Here is a 15,452-nt window from a genome sequence, read left to right as displayed (position 1 = left end):
TCATTCTCCGTAGCGATGTGATTGCTACCAGAAAGGCTGTTTTCATAGTCAGCATTTGCAGTGATGCTTTGTGGATAGGTTCGAAAGGTGCTTTCATGAGCTCTGTCAGTACTACATTCAGGTTCCAAGCCGGCGGTGGCATTCTTTTTGTTGGCGCTATTTTTTTAGCCCCTTCCAGGAATCTTTTTACGACTTGAGATGTGAAGAAGCTTCTCCCCGTTTCTCCTCTTGTGTATGCCACAATCGCTGCCAGGTGTACCCTTAGCGAGGATGAGCTTAGCTTAGCCCTTATTAGGTGCGTGAGGTTTCTTAGCACTGTAGATTCCCTGGTCAGTTTTCTGTGGAGTTTTTTCTTCCAACACCACTGAGTGAATCTTTTCCATTTTTCCTCATAGCATTTTTGTGTGCTGGGCCTTCTTGCCTCTCGCAGCACCCGCAGGGTGCTCTCTGGTAGTTTTAGATGTGCGAACTGTAAGTCCTCAGGAGCCAGGCTGAGAGGTTGAGGCTCTCCGGCACTGGGTGTAGAACTTCTCCGTTTTCCATGGAGAGTAGGTCTCTTCTTTTTGAGAACTTGTGGGGGGGCCCCTGCGCCATCTCCATTATCTGGGAGTACCAGTTCTGCCTGGCCCATTGTGGTGCCACCAGGATTGCTGGTCATGCATTTGTTGAGAACCCTGGGGATCAGTGTTATCGGGGGAAAAGTGTAGGCAAATGTCTTTGACCAGCTTATCCATAGGGCATTCCCCTGTGATAGTGCTTCTGGTTGCCTGGATGCAAAGTATTGGCATTTTGCATTCCGGCGTGTTGCAAATAGGTCTATTGTCGGAGTGCCCCACCTCCTGAATAGTCTCTCTGTTTCCTGTATATTTAGTTCCCACTCGTGGGATGCTGAAGTCTGCCTGCTGAGCCAATCCGCTTCTACATTGTCCTTCCCTGGCAGGTGTATGGCTAGCAGGTCTATTTTGAGTGGTATTGCCCATCTCCAGATTTCCTGTGCCAAGCTTGACAGAGGGAATGATTGAGTTCACCCCTGTTTGTTTATGTAAAACATTGTTGTGGTGTTGTCTGTTTGTATCAGCACCTTCTTGCTGTACAAGTGTTTCTGGAAGACCTTGAGTGCTAGCAACACTGTTTTCAGCTCCAGGTAATTGATGTGTCTGACCGCATCTGTAGGGCTCCACAGGCCCCTCACTCTGAGCTTCTCCATGTGTGCTCCCCATCCCCTCTGGGATGCGTCTGTGGTGATGGTCACTGTTGGGTCCGGTGGTGTTAGAGGTTTCCCTACTGTTATCCTTTCCTTGCTCCACCAACTTATTTCTTCCTGCACCCTGTGCGTCACAACCAATAGATCCTCCCAACTTCCTGTAGCTTGTGACCATTGCTGTTGTAGCCACTCTTGGAGCGGTCTCATCTGTAGGCGTACATTGGGGACCAGGTGTATGCATGACACCATCATCCCCAAGATCTTGCTCACTGTCCTCACTGTCAGAGCTCGCCCCTTCTGGTAGTGACGTTTCTCCCTCAGTAGGCTGAGTGTTCTCTTTTCGCTGGGTGACACCCTGCATTGGACGGTGTCGATTTGAGCACCCAAGAAGATCTTCACCTGCTCCGGTTCCATTGAGCATTTTCCCCAGTTTATGGAGAATCCCAGGCCTGTTAGCATTCTCGTGACCTGCTGTGCATGATTTTTGCATGTCCTGTAAGAGCTTGCCTTTACGAGCCAGTCGTCGAGGTAGGGGTACACGTGTATCCCCTCCCTTCGCAGATGCGCGGCCACTGCCGCGAGGCATTTGGTGAACACCCTTGGTGCGGATTTTAGACCGAAAACCAGGGTTGTGAATTGGTAGTGATCGTTGTTCACTGTGAATCTTAGCATGTGCTTGTGCTGCCTGTTCATGGGGATGTGCAGGTACGCATCCTTGTGGTCTATGGTGGAATAGAAGTCCCCAGCCTTTATCTGCGGGATGACCTCTTGTAGGGACGTCATCTTGAATTTTTGGGTCTTTACATATTTGTTTAGGAACCGTAGGTCCAGGATGGGTCTTAGGCTTTTGTCCACTTTTGGTACCCGGAAGTAGTTTGAGTACACTCCCCTGTTCCGTTCTTTGAAAGGGACCTTTTCGATGGCCTCTTTGAGAAGAAGTTCTTGAGCTTCCTTTTGGAGCAGTCGCAGCTCTGTTCCCGAGTGCTCTCTTCTCTTTAGCTTTCTCTTTGGTGGATTCTTTAGCAGCTCTATGCAGTATCCGAACTGCATGATGTTCAGTATCCACTTGTCTGTGGTGATTTTTCTCCACTCCTGGAGGAAAAATCTTAGTCTGCCTCCTACTGGAGTTACGTGTTCTTTTGTGTCTTGTCCGTGTAGCCCTCTCCTCCTTGTTTTTCCGTGCTCTTCCCCCGGTGGGTTCGAGTGGGTGAGCACCTTTTCTCGAGTGCAGTCACTTAGAGGGGGGTTGTTCACCGCCTCTCCTTCTCTGTCCTCCTCCGTTTCCTCTTGATCGAAAGGACTGGCCCCTGCTCTGGTAGTTCCAGTTTTGCCTCTGCTGGCCCTGGTGACCCTGGTTGTCAGTCTGTTGTCCCTGGTGGAAAGCCTGGTGTGAATCTCCTCGCTGGTTTCCACCTCTGCCGTTCGGCCTCCGCGTAGGAGTGCCCCTTTTCATCCCCCTGACTTGCAGGGCCCCCATGGACCTTGCCGTTTCGTTGTCCTTCTTTAGTTGTGTGAGTTTCTCATCAACTGGGGCTCGGAATAGTGTTTCACCATTGAAGGGTGTGTTTAGGATGTTGTTCTGAACCTCAGCTTTGAAGCCTGAGATCCTGAGCCAGGCTTGCCTTCTCTCTGTGATGCCTATAGCTATCAGTCTGCTGGATGTTTCAGCCCCATCCAAGGCGGTTTTCAGGCACGAGATAGCAATGCTTTTCCCCTCTTCCACAAGGTGTGATGCCCTCTCACAGTATTGCTCTGGGAGGTGCTTGAGCAATTGCCCCATCTCATCCCAATGTTGGTATTGATGTCTGTTCAGGAAGGCGTTTGAGTTCGCAATCTGCCAGTGCGTTGCAGCGTTTCTCTCTATTTTCCTGCCAGTTAGGTCCATCCTCCTGCTTTCCTTGTCAGGTGGAGGCCCAGATGTTGTTGGGACATTGGTCCTTCTTCTGGCCGTCGCAGCGATTACTGAATCTGCTGTGACGGACTCCTTGATGTAAGCAGGGTCCTGGGAGGAGAATTTGTATTTCTTTTCCGTCCTCAGTATTACTGATCTGCATGTAGCCGGGTCCTTGAAGGCTTCCTTCCCCTGGTCTGTGATAGTTTTCACCATGGGCAGGAATTGGCTTCTTGTCTGTGTGGGGAGCAATGTTTCCAGCAGGAAATCTGCTTTTGGCTTCTCCTCCTCTAGCTTAACCCCATAAGCTGCTGCTGCCTTCCTGACGACCTCGTTGTATGCCCTGATGTCATCCGGTGGCGAAGGCCTCGAAGGGAATGTCTCCACAGCCTCCTCCGGGTTTTCGGCCTCGATGTCCTGCCAATCCTGGTCTTGGGCCGTCGAGGAACCTGAGCCGTAGCTTGACTGCTGATCCCCATAATCACCTTCTGTATAATAGAGGTCCTCTTCCTCCTCGTGCTCCGGAGTTTTTGGCGGCTCCTCGACGTCGAACTCCCCGTGTTCTTGCGCCTCAGCGGCAGACGTTGCCGGCCTCGAGGGGATCTTGTAACTTCTCATTCTTTCGTCGAAGTCTTTCTTTCTCTGGAGGATGTTCTCCATTTCGGCCTTGAGCCTTCTTTTCTTTCTCAGCATCACCGCGGCCTGGTCGTCGTCGAGCGTTTCGGCTGCTCTCTTCGGCGGCGGCGTCAACGTCGAAGCCTTCTTCAGCTCCTTTTCCTTCGAAGTCGAAGACCCTTTTTCGGGGGCTTGCTTCGACGACCTTTGCTTTTCGCCGGTCTTCGGCCTCCGGGAGTCCTTCTCGAAGGATCCGCTGGGCTCTTTTTCGGAGGATGCAGCTTCGGCCGTTGAAGTTTTCGGCGCTGGTGCTCCTTTCGAGGCTTTGATTCTGGCTTTCGAGGCCTTGTGGGAGTTTTCGGGGTCGTAGACTATCCTACCTTGTCAGGCGTTTTCTTATCGGTCTCTGCGACTGTGAAGTCATCTGGACTTTCGGCGATGTTGTCCTCGTTGTCGGTGGAGAGGCCCAGTTCGTAAAGCGTCAGGGCCTGGCCCTTGCCCTGCATCGTGTGGTGAGCTATTCTCTGCTTCTCTCGAACTCGGAGTGTCTTCGGCTTGAAGACGGAGCAGGCGTAGCAGACAGGGTGCTGGTCCTTCTGCGCGAACTTGTGGTGGCAGTTTTTGCAGAACTTAAATGGAGTCTTGTACATCCCTACGTTCAGGGGGTCTCCTGTGTGCGCATTCCTCCAAGGACGTCGAAGATCTCGATGTTCTTCTCTTTCTTCGTCGTCTCCTCTCTGATGGTCTCCTTCTATCAATCTTTTCCGATCTTTACCGTCGAATAGTAGTTGTATTTCTTCCTTTTTCCCTCCAAAACTTCTGGAGCCTCACGCGACGATCCAGACCCAACGGTGGAAAAAAGAATCTGAAGATGGCGCCCAAGGGTGGTAGCTTCCGCCGACGTCACCGAAGGTACACCAAATGGACGTCTCTATACGAGCATTAGACACCCAGATGGCCTAAAAGCACGTGAACATTTCTTGAGAGCAAGGAACATCAAACTATTAGAACATACACAAATGCTTCTACAAATGATTGAAATATGTCTAACTGAGAATGTTTTCATGTTTAATGGCAGGTGGTACAAACAACTCCAGGGCACTTCGATGGGTATTTGCTTCGCCCCCAGCTACGCCAACCTGTTGGTAGGCTGGTGGGAGGAGCAGGTACTCTGGAGTGAGGAGTTGAAGCCTCATCCTCCTCATCTGCGGGGAGTGTGAGTTTAATGACTAATCTTTCCCAGGCTCTCGCCCTCTCTAATGCCTGTTCATTACTTGTTCTATGTGCCATTTGTAGGCGGACCTCCCCCTCACATTGAGCCCACTTACTAAATTCATTTTTCCATTTATCTACACTGGGACCTTTGTTCGCCTTCCACTGAGAGGTTATTGTTCTTTTAGCTAAGAGGAGCCCCAGGTCAATAAATTTACTAGTGATTTTGTTCTTTGAAGTGTGGGGAAACCAATGAAGGATACAGTGCGCAATGGAGAATTGTAGGTCCCTCTCAGTAACCTCCCACAACAGTGCCGTCACCCCTTGCCCAAAAAGAGTCAAGCTCCGGACAATCCCACAACATATGTTTAAAATCGGCGTCATCCATTGCACATCGTGGTCAGGCCGCTGACTGGGCTGGGAATAATTTATGTAAACGGACTGGTGTTAGGTATGCCCTATGCAGAATGTGAAAATGCACCAGCTGGAACCTCGCATTTCGCATACTCTTCCAGGTCCTCTGGACTATCCCACCCCATGCTGTGTCTGGTATATTCATCCCTATATCAGCTTCCCACTTCGCCTTCAGAGTTGTCAATGGGTTAGGGCTTCTTGGGTCATGCGCTTGTATAAGCATGTGACTGCCTTGATTGTGCCCGCAGCAACCACGACATATTGGCAATCCGTAGATGTAGGTGGCTCTGCCATGCCCGTTTTCCAGTATTTGCGAACCGCTGTTGTGAGTGCAGCATGCAATAGAAAGTCACCCCCTGGCAGTTCAAATCGGTCCCTGAGGACATCAAATGGCATTAGAGTGCCGTCATCATATAGGTCGCCCATTGTCGATAGACCCTGCTGGTCCCAGGCCTCCAACCTCTGCCAGGTACCACTGTGCGGCAGAGCCCTGCATATTTTTAGTGGGATATCTGGCGCATAAGGGATCGCTATTCTCCCCCTTCGCAGGTATCTATTCCAACATTTTCAGGCTGTGGCAAACTCCTGAGTAAGCTGCATGTCTCCGATCGGGAGGCGCAGGTCTATACGAGAACACCAGCAAGGGACCCATCGGCTCACCTGACTCTCCTTCTTCCCTAGTGGCCCTCGCTACCCACTGCTTGAGCCATTGAAGTTGGGCTGCTATGTAATACGTCTCAGTCTGGGACCGCTAGTTCCCCCTCTGCTCGGGGTCTCATGAGCGTTCCAAGCGCCACCCTGCGTCTGCCCGTACCCCACAGAAAGGAGCTAATCATCGTCTTGAGCCTCCGAAAGTATCCCACCGGGATCAAGATCGGGAGCGTCCTAAAGAAGTAGAGTAACCGCGGAAGGGTCATCATCTTGAGTAGTGCTACTCGTCCCGCTACGGATAAAGGGAGGGTGCTCCAGAACTCAAAATTTGCTTTGGCTCCCCTGATTGCCTTCCCCAGGTTCCCTTCCAACATGTCTCCACGTTTGTGGTTAATCACCGTGCCTAAGTAAGGAAGCCGTCTCTCCTCCCAGGACACTCCCTCAGTGGTCTGCGGGCAATCTCTACCTCCCCGAGTCGGGAATAGGTACGATTTCGTCCAGTTGACTTTTAACCCCGCTACCACACTTAGGGCTCGCAGCAAAGATTTCGCTCCTCTCAGGGATTGTCCCGTGTCCGCCAAAAACATTAATAGGTCATCCGCATAGTGCGATATGGTGGACCTGCCCATAGACGTCTAACCCCTGATATGCCCGCCCTAATCGAGCGTGCGCCGCGAGGGGCTCCACCGCCATAGCGAACAACAATGGTGAGAGGGGGCAGCCCTGGCGCGTGCGCCTTCCCACCTTACATGCCTCAGAGATCACTTTCTCCGTTCGAACTCTGGCCGTGGAATCTGTGTATAGCAAAGCCGTCCAGCGCAAGAAAGAGATATTCCCACTCTAAACTATTGAATGCTTTTTCGATGTCAACAGCAAACACTGCTGCAGCATCCACTTCATAAGTATCGGCCTCCAAAATGTGAAGGAGTCGTCGTATATTAACCGCTGTGTTGCGGGCGGGGATGAACCCGAACTGATCGGCATGTATCAGTGTGGACATGTGTGGAAGCAGCCGAGTCGCCAGGATTTTGCTCAGGATTTTGTAATCCAAATTGAGCATATATAACGGGCGATACACCGTTCTATCCCAGGGTTGCATGCCCGGTTAAAACAATGGGATAATGATCGCCTCCCTGGTGGAGTCTGGCAACCTTCCTAACTTCTTGGCTTCATGATAGAGCCACGCCAGACGAGGCGCAAGGAGGTCGATATAAGTGAGATAGAATTCCACCGGAAGGCCATCTGACCCCGGATTTTTCTTTCGTACCATACTTTTGATGGCTACCCGCACTTCTCTCACCTCGATATTCCTACCCAACAATTTTGCATCCTCGTCGCCCAGTTCCGGCAAGTCCAGACCTCCCGTAAAGTTCTGTAAATCTTCTTCCGATGGTAGCACTCTACTACGATAAAGCTCCGTATACTAATCAAAAAACAACTCATTTATCCCTTGCTGATCGAAACGGGCCACTCCCATCTGGTCCCACATCTCTAGTATGACTGAGCCGCGATGAGCGGGATTAGCTAGCCAGGCCAAAAGGCCTCCCAATTTATCTCGCTCTGAGTGTACCTGTGTGATATAGGCTTTGTAATCAAAACACCGAAGACGTTCTACATTCGCTGCAACTGCTTCTCTGGCTTCCAATAAGTCATCCTGCTTATCAGGCCGTTCAGGGCGTTCCTTCTCTAAGACACGCAATCGCTCATCATTCCTTTGGATGTCTTGTAATAGTGTCTTCCGGGTTCCAGACACCGCCGAAATGCATCTCCCGCACACCACTGTTTTATAGGCATCCCGTTCTACAGTCACCGACCCCGTAGTCCCTTCATTAAGTTGAAAATAGTCTTCAAGGCCTTGGCTATAGTAGCTCGGAAGACCTGATCCTGAAGCACATTCAGAAGCAATCTCCAGGTAGGGATTCTGGGGCGCGGCCGCGACAACTGCAACCGGGCTAACAGCGGGTTATGGTCAGAAATAGTGCGAGTGAGATATTCGCTATTGCGAATATCTCTGTGCACATCAGGGAAGCATAGAAATGCGCCTAGGCCAGAGGTCTTCAAACCTTTGGATGCCGAGACCCCCTGTCAACATTTTCAAACGTAAGGACCCCTCCTGACAAAAATGTCTAAATCTCTAGGTTATGAGGAAGGTGAGGACCAAATTATGCGACAGGCTTGACTAAATTGTGTGAGTAGAAAATGTAAATAATGTTCTGTGATGCTGCGTATTTTGGGGTAGCATTGCTTTATTATTTAGAATTTTTTTAAACACAGTAATACTGAAGAAAGATTTCACCCCATCAGTACCAGTTTATAACCAAGATACAGCAATTAACATCAGAAAGATGTCTAGTCAACCTCTGTGAAGGGCCTTCCAATCAGCAGGAATACGCGCTGCCACATTAGAAGCTTACCTGGCCATGGCCGGGAGCAGCAAGGGTGCATTCAAACCGTGGCGGTCTTGTGCAGAGTTAAACAGTTTACCCATGCCCCTTTCCTCTCACCCCCTTCCTTCCATCCCTCTCTTCTCTCCTCTCTCAACCCAGGATCCCTCTCTCACATTGCAGGCAGATGGTTATTAGCCCCAGGACACCTTTTGGTAAAAGTAGCGCACTACAAATGTAAATAATAGGCAGAAGTAGGGGATCCACTAGACCCGAACTTCAGGGGGGTTTAACACTCCCAGCCAGGGCTTGTCCAAGCACTGGTCACACACGGTGCAAAATTCTTTCCATCTTTTCCATGAATTCCCTCACTACCACTCACCAACAATACACCTCATCTCTCTATAGCACCTGTCTGACAAACATTTCATTTTTTTATAGCGTTGCTCATAGTTTACTCACACTCAGTTCTGTGATGTGCATGGTACATCTTCTTTGTACCAGGCACTTTAACCTTCTGCACTGTGTGGGTGACAAGATTGCCCATGTGACTGCATGGTGAGCAATGCAACAGTGTGAGAGTAGGGTAAAAGTAGTGACTGCAGGGTGAGTGAGGTGACCATATGAATTTGGGTTCGGCTGTAAGTGCAGAGTGGGACGAATTAGTGCATGGTTAGAGATGGCCTTGTTTGAGTGAGCTACAGATTGAGCAGTAAGGGGGGGGGCAGGTGAGTGGAGTGTCACATGAGTGCAGGATGAGAAGTGTGCTCGTGTGACTGCAGGGTGCGGTACAGAGTGAACAATGCAAGCGAATTTTTAGTGCAAAGTGATCACTGTGAGAGCAGGGTGAGCGGGTGAATGGTGTGAGTGCATGGTGATCACTGTGAGTACATTATGATCACTGAGAGTTCAGGGTGAGCGGGTGAATGGTGTGAGTGCATGGTGATTGGTGTGAGTGCACGGTGATCAGTGTGTGTGCATGGTGATCAGTGTGAGTGCATTGTGATCACTGTGAGTACATTATGATCACTGAGAGTGCAGGGTGAGCGGGTGAATGATGTGAGTGCATGGTGATTGGTGTGAGTGCAGGGTGAGCGGGTGAATGATGTGAGTGCATTGTGATCAGTGTGAGTGCATTGTGATCAGTGTGAGTGCATTGTGATCAGTGTGAGTGCATGGTGATCAGTGTGAGTGCATTGTGATCACTGTAGGTGCAGGGTGAGTGGGTGAATGTTGTGAGTGCATGGTGATCAGTGTGAGTGCATGGTGATCAGTGTGAGTGCATGGTGATCAGTGTGAGTGCACTGTGATCAGTGTGAGTGCATTGTGATCACTGTGAGTGCAGGGTGAACGGGTGAATGGTGTGAGTGCATGGTGATTGGTGTGAGTGCATGGTGATTAGTGTGAGTGCATGGTGATCAGTGTGAGTGCATGGTGATCAGTGTGAGTGCATGGTGATCGCTATGAGTGCATGGTGATCAGTGTAAGTGCTTTGTGATCGCTGGGAGTGCAGGGTGAACGTGAAAGTGAAGGCGAGAATGAGAAGTGAGTAGTCTGAAAGCAGGGTGAATTCCCAGAAACTTGAAGCGTAGGGTTTCAGATATAAGTTAAACTATTGCTATAATGGCATTAATCAGGGTTCGAGGGTGGAGGAAATAAATAATGTGCTGATCCTGCAACAAACTTCCAGTCTAATGATTAGGCTTACCAGCTCATTATTTTGATGGCCCAGAAATAAGCAGTCACCTAAAGCTGTATTTTTTGCACTTATCTGTGAATACGTAGAACAGCAAATATGAATAGAAAGCACTTTTAATTGTGTTCAATGGATGCCTCAATGATCAATGACTAATAATTAAAGAGAATAAAGACAGAAAAGTCACATAACTAATTAATACATACTTTTTTATTTATAACTCAACTTAGTGTCAAGAGCGGGTCTCTGCAGGATCTTTAAACAACACATAGCAGGCATGTTTCTTTTGGCAACACAACTTTATATTTCTTTTCATTAAATGCATTCTCACATACAGCAGTAAGTGTAAAAATACAAATGTAAGGAATAGGCAGAGTGGGGGCCCAGGGGGTACTTAAACCATAAAAAAACGAAGCTTTGGTAATCAGTTAACAAAGGCATGTAAATATGCTAATGGTCTTAAATGACGTGTGAAAAACTGGGCCGGAGATAAGACTCCAGACACTGCCCAGCCGAGGACCCAGGAGCGGAGCTGCACTGCAGCAGCCCGGGCTGAGCCACAGGATGGGGGAAGCGGGGGGCTGAAGCCCTGGAGGCCAGGGCAGAAGTAACACTGTGAAGGCGCGACCCCCTTTGCATCGCTCCACGGCCCCCCTGGGGGTCACGCCCCACAGTTTGAAGACCCCTGGCCTAGGCGGACATGTAATTCATGGAGGGCGGAGAAAAAGGAGTAATCCCTAACCAACGGGTGCTGAACGTTCCAAGTATTAATTAACCCCTAAGTCTGCTGCCAGGTTAATCGCGCCACTGCTAGTTTGCCCGCTGGTGCATTCTGCAAGGGGGGTGTGAGCGATCGAGGTCAATATCTGTAACAAAATTAAAGTAGCCCCCAAGTAATAGTGGCCCTACCAAGACTGTCGCCAGTTTGTGGGATAGTAAAGAGAAGAAGGCTGGTTGGTCTACATTCGGTGCATATAGGCATCCCAGTGTTAAATCTCTACCGTCCAATTTCCCCTAGATCGCCACATACCTGCCCTCTGGGTCAATCAATTGTGATGTGCACTGAAAGGGAACCCCAGCTCTTATCCAAATTAAGACCCCTCTCGCATACGCCGAGAATGTAGTGTAATAGACTTGACCCCTCCAGTGGCGTTGGAGAGCCTTCCCTTCTTTTGCAATGAGGTTGGTCTCCTGTAGGAAGGTGATATGTATACCTCTACGTGTCAAGAAGGAGTGTATCTTGTGACGCCTAATCATAGTACCCCCTTACATTCCATATGAGACGTGTATCTTAGTGCGGGTCCCATTGCTGACATTGATTTAAGTATTGTTCCATCTCGTCCACCTCCCGACACGCCCAGGTCCCCTGAACCAAACCCCACAATTAAAACATCCCCAACTCCCCCTCCCCAGGACAGGCATCCAACGCGGCATCCCCGTCCAAACAAAGAAAATGCACTTAGAAAGTCTAGTCAGTTCAGGCAGCTTAGAACGTCGATTCAATACGCCCAGATATCCCCCCAACCCCCTCCCCTCTCCCATAAGTTCATTTCTCTGTCCAGGTCCCCCTCAAACGTCCCACAGCGTGCCCAGGTAGCGCCCCCCCCCCCCCCCAAGTAGGCACATAATACCCAGGCCCAGCAGGCAACACAGATACCTCATGAAGTCAGTCACATCATGCATAGTGTTCTTTCAGCCAAATACCCTATCCGCTGTTTGTGGAGTGACCACTGGTAGATCAGTCTCCGAGAGACCATGGACGCTGCTGGAGCTGGGGCTCTGATCTCCACTCTTCGTGCGCTCCGATTTGCTGCTGGTTGGGCTGAGATCTCCTTGGCTGATGGCCGCCACCGCCAAAACCACCTTGTCTCGTTCTTGGCGCCAATCCGCGGGAGAGCCTGGTCGTTGCATCGGCAATGTGGTAGGGGAGGGGAGCGATGTCGAGGCGAGGCCCCAGTTGGTGAACGCTCGCCGGACTCCCCGCGGGCTTCCAGCCAGTCCCAGATGGCCTGCGGCGTGAGGAAAACCTGCGTAATCCCGTCAGCAGTGACCCTTAACCGGGTCGGGAACAGCATTGCGCAAGGAAGGTGTAGAGTCCTCACTTTCCGCTTCACCGCTAAAAAGGAAGCTCTTTGGCGCTGCACGTCTCTGGTGTAGTCCGGGAAGATCAGTACTTTACTGTTGCCAATGCGCAGATTTTGAAGCTCTCTGGCTTTCTGTAGGATGTAGTCGCGATCTCTGTAGTGTAGGAGTCTCACCACCATCGGGCGCGACTGGCCCCAGGCTTTGATGGTCGTGTCGGAACTCTGTGCGCCCGCTCTAGCGCGTAGAAGGGGGAGAGACCCTCAGGCGCCACTTCCGCTTTTATCCAAGTCTCCAAAAACTGAACAGCGTCGGATCCCTCTTCTCGCTCCGGAATTCCCACTATTCGGAGATTATTGCCTCTGGAGCGCCCCTCTCGGTCTTCTGCCCGTACCTCCAGCACACGGACCTTCTGCACCACCTCATTCAGCGTTTTCTGTAAGGCATCAACCGTGTCCGGGATGTCTTTCATGGTTGTCTCGTTAGACACCACTCGTTCCCTGAGTTTCCGGTGGTCATCTTTTAGTAGGGAAAGGTCCGATCCGATGGAGTCCATTCCTTTCTCCAAGGCCTCTCTCGAGGCCATGATAGCCTGCATGATGTCACCCAGAGAGGGGCCCCGTGGTTCCATGGAAGCACTATTCCCAGACGCAGATTCCTCATCGCCCATAGTGTGGCCCGGGTCATCATGCCGTAGTGCTTCAAAACCTTTCTTCTTGGCCACTCTGCCCATCCTGGGTGTATTATTGAGTGTCCGGCCTCTCAGCGCCTCCTCGCTCACTGCGTCTCAGGACCGCCTTGCAAGACTCAGTCGACTCTGTACGGGCACCTTACCGGAGTCTCTTGTGCAGCAGTTAGTACAGACCACGCGGAGGCCCCCCTCCAATATTAGGTCGCAGATGTCCAGTGACCCGTAGGCCCAGTGTCCCACACCTTCTGATCTTGCATGTAGGTCTGGTCACAGTCCTCAGAGAGCCCCAACGGGGGGACAGGACTCCCTCCAGCAGATCAAGGCTCCTCCTCAGCACAGTGGCTCCGAGCAACTCCCTCCACTTCAGCTCCAGGGGGGTCTCAGTGGGCCCTCAGCAGGTCAGCGCCTTCAGAACCCAGTACAAGGATCTGCTCCTCGTGTCCAAGGAGGGGCCCCTGGAGAAACTTGCAGGTGGTATAGGATCGCCAGAGTCAGTGGTCGTCCCCCTCCCTCAATGCCAGGAGGGCACTCGTGTCCCTGCCAAAACGGGAGGGTTATCGCTCCTCAGGGGCTAGGATACTGTTCCTTAAACACTGCTGGGACATGTATCGAGTTGCAGCGCGGGCGCCGCCATCTTAGGGTCAGGCAACACGCCGCCCGATCACTTGTGGGGGCTCGCTGGGCAGCTCTATCGGCTCCCCACCTGTAGTGCCTGCTTGGGCAGGGGTCCGGTGCCTTCCGCTTACTTGTATGGCCCGCAGGAGTCGTCTCCCTTCAGAGGGTGAGCTTCAATCAGGCGCTCTCCACTCCAGCTCCGGCCGCCATTTTGTGGCTTCAAAACCCGGACCCCACCAAGCGCGGTGAAAAGTGTATATACATTTTTAATGTTCCTATTAGCTTCTCTCCAGCCTAGTCCGAATTCATCTACATGGTTATCTCTAAACCATTGTTTTCAAATATTTTACTTTACCAGCACTGTTATTCACTTTCACTTTTTCATTATTTCGTTATGTTCCTTAAGTTGACTTGATGTACACAGCAATTAGTTCATATGATTGTATTGATTCAGAATAAGAGTCAGCCAAGCCCTCAGTAACTATAGTGGGTGTTTATATACTGTACAGGGACTAGGACTGTATAATGTTTTTTGTTAAACCTTCTGTATTTTTTTACTATTTTGTGATGTAGCAAGGACAACTCTCTTCCTCATGACTGACCAGTTTGTTTATATTTCAACAGATTGAAGAACGCACCCATATGAAGAGTAGCCACTTACTTTAAAGTTATGAGCACATAAGGACCAACATGTTCCACGGAACGGTCGTCTCTTCATCACCTATAGTCTAAATCAGTCATCCGGAAGTCCCTACACAATTGACCATTTAACTCCAAGGGAACTAGGGCCTCACACTGGTTGCATTCAACCACAGAGGGGTCACTACAACGCCCAACACACCCTAACTCTATCAGATCCCCATCTGAAAGGTACTAGACCACTGTTTCCTTTTCATCGTACTCCCACTATAGTCAAATGTACTCTACATTCACTAAAATACAGCAGCAATCATTTATCTGTATTATCATTGTGCATTTCAAAATACTCATTAGGAAAAAGAAATTTGTAAAAAATGCAAAACTTTATTTACAAAATCAACTGACCATGTGTTAAATTGTCTAAATTCCCACAGTGTGTCTTTTATGTCTATGCACGCTGCGTCGTGCAAATGTAATACATCTTTGACTGCTGAATAAACCCGTATCTTCAAAATTGCAATCCTGGTGTGGCCCGTCTTTTCTGCGGTTCCTGCAGAGATATTATATATATATATATATACATACATACATACATACATACATACATACACACACACACACACACACACACACACACACACACACACACACACACACACACACACACACACACACACACACACACACACACACACACACACACACACACACACACACACACACACACACACACACACACACACACACACACACACACACACACACACACACACACACACACACACACACACACACACACACACACACACACACACACACACACACACACACACACACACACACACACACACACACACACACACACACACACACACACACACACACACACACACACACACACACACACACACACACACACACACACACACACACACACACACACACACACACACACAATCTCACTCTCCTGGTTTGCAATCCTTCCTTCATGAAAAAACCAGTACTGGTAAGCTCCACCCGTGAGCAAGAGATCGGCTGATCTCGAAACGCGTTGGGTGTTTTTCCTTGCCGATTAAAATCTGAAAGCACCGTTTACTGCATTTGGGCTCCGACTTTTTCACGAAGGAAGGATTGCAAACCAGGAGTGTGTGTACATTGAGGGGCTGGCTAACCCCGTCGGGAGCCCGCCGTTCTAAGAGGCAGAAGCACGCCACCTCAGCGTGTGTAGCCTGGCATTGTTTGTGTTATAGTCGATCAATGTGGAGATTTGAGGTTTGCGACCCCGCCAAGGCCCACCGCTGCAAGAGGCTCGGGTTTCTTCGCGAAATCAAGTGTGGATATATATATATATGTAAGCA

General features: G+C 50.1%; 1 protein-coding gene across 2 annotated transcripts in view; it reads right to left on the bottom strand.

Annotated features, from left to right (window-relative positions):
- TRNAU1AP (tRNA selenocysteine 1 associated protein 1) overlaps window positions 1-15,452 on the bottom strand; it is a 296,944-nt gene that overhangs the window by 96,779 nt on the left and 184,713 nt on the right. The gene's annotated exons all lie outside the window — the stretch shown is intronic.

This window comes from Lissotriton vulgaris, chromosome 2_1 (genome assembly GCF_964263255.1).
Source record: "Lissotriton vulgaris chromosome 2_1, aLisVul1.2, whole genome shotgun sequence".
Taxonomy (NCBI): Eukaryota; Metazoa; Chordata; class Amphibia; order Caudata; family Salamandridae; genus Lissotriton; species Lissotriton vulgaris.
Note: the sequence above shows the minus strand (reverse complement) of the source record. Positions and strands in the feature narration are given on the sequence as shown.